The sequence below is a fragment of the Setaria italica genome, chromosome III (assembly GCF_000263155.2).
Source record: "Setaria italica strain Yugu1 chromosome III, Setaria_italica_v2.0, whole genome shotgun sequence".
Lineage (NCBI taxonomy): Eukaryota > Viridiplantae > Streptophyta > Magnoliopsida > Poales > Poaceae > Setaria > Setaria italica.
The window spans coordinates 17,667,587-17,669,455 of NC_028452.1; positions in this window are offsets into that span (position 1 = coordinate 17,667,587).

Consider the following 1,869-nt stretch of genomic DNA (forward strand, 5'->3'; position numbering starts at 1 on the left):
TCGCCCTCGCATCCTACCCAATAAGAGGATCTATTCGCCGGCATCCTCTCCGTGGCGGCTTCTCCCGCGCCGCGACCGTCCCCGCGCCATAGCCCGACCACCTCCCCGCCTCCACCGCCGGTGAGTCCCTACAGGGTTCGGCCTCCCCGTCGGCTTGCCCACCTCCACCTGCTACTACTGCCACCACCGCCTCCCACACCGGTCGCCGCTCACTCCCCCATCCCCGACGCTGGATCCGCTGCCCCTGAAGCTCCCCCCGCCAGATCCGCCCCCTCCCTCTCGTCCAACGCTGGCCCCCTCCCTCTCGTCCAATGGCGGTGCGGCGCAAGGGCGCGGCGGCGAGCCGGAATAAGTGGTTGGTGGTGCCCGCGGTGGGGAAGTCCCATGAGGTGGATCTGGGGAAGCACCGGATCATGGAGATGATGGTGGTGCAGTGAGCATGGTGGGAGGAGCTGAAGATGGGAGGGGCAACTAGTAGGAGGGCAGCATGGTTATTTTGCCACAATATTTATTGTTTTTAGATAGTTTTAGTCACTAGAACCAAACAACCTTTAGGAGGTGGACTAAAATGTGACTAAAACTTTTTAGTCACTAAAATTTTAGGAGGTGGGAAACAAACAGGGCCTTAGTCAGCTTTTAGTCAGCTCCTAAAAGACTGTTTGGTTCCAGGCTAATAAATGCTATGGCAAAAAGATTATGCTGCCCTCCCCCATGCCCCTGCTCCTTCTCTTCCTGGAGCCTCTTCTTGCCCGCCCCGCCCCACGCACACACGCACCCGCCCCTCCCTCCCGGCCCCGAGCCCTCTCGCTGACCTCGCCGCCGGCGGCCAGCGCTCTCCTCCCGCCGTCGCCACCCCCTCCCCTCCTTCCGCTGGCACCCCTCCTCTCTCTTCTTCCCTGGCGCCGCCCCTACCCTCCAATCAAGGCTACCGCGCCCCTTCCCTCCTATTCTTCCCCAGCCGCCACCCCTTCCCCTCCTCCCGTTGGTGCCGCCCCCTCCCCTCCAATCCCGGCCGCTGCGCCCCTCCCCTCCTCTTCTTCCTCGGCACTGCCCTCCTTCCGATCCTCTCTCTCCTGGATCCGGCGGCGGTGGGGATCCGGCGAGGGAGTGCTCGGCTGGTGGTTCTTGGTCGCGGAAGCCGGCGTCGATGGCGGATTGAGCGGCGGCCGGATTGGGGGAGCAATCGGTGCCTAGGAGGAGTAGGGGCACCACGACCGGCCCGTGCGGCGGCGCAAGGGAGCGGGGGCGGCGGATCCAGCGGGAGATGGCATGGCTGCTGGTGAGAGGCCGCGGGCGCCGCCGTGGAAGAGGGAGGGAGTGGCGGCGGGGTTGGGGAGGGTGCGCTTGAGAGGAGGGTGCAGGAGCAAAGGCAATAAAGGAGGGGTAGTGGGAGTCCAGCACTGGTTTTAGGAGGTTTTAGAAGGGGGTGAGGGGATTAAAATTTTTGAGCCTCCTAAAACTTTTTAGTCACTTTTTAGGAGGAGTGTTTGGCTTTTTAGTCACATTTTAGTCACCTTTTAGGAGCTAAAATTCCATAATCGCAAAGTACAACAGGCTATGCATTTGGCCCTGCACCAGAGGCCCCACACGGCCACACGAGCACAGTACACAGCACAGCAACAGCATATGCAGCTGCTGGGCACACACGTCACTCCGTGTTCCCCATCATACAATCGAACAGGCAGCACGCGGGCCACCCGCCAAAGCTCTCTTCCATTCGCTCGCACCGCACGCGCCCTGCTCCTCTCGTTCCCCCGCTCACATTCCAAGCAGCACGTATACGTCTGGATGGCAACGAGCTCGGGTCTCGGGGATGGAGCTGCACGTGTCGCGCTCCCATGGAGCTGCGTGCGGCGGAGGGCGAGACGC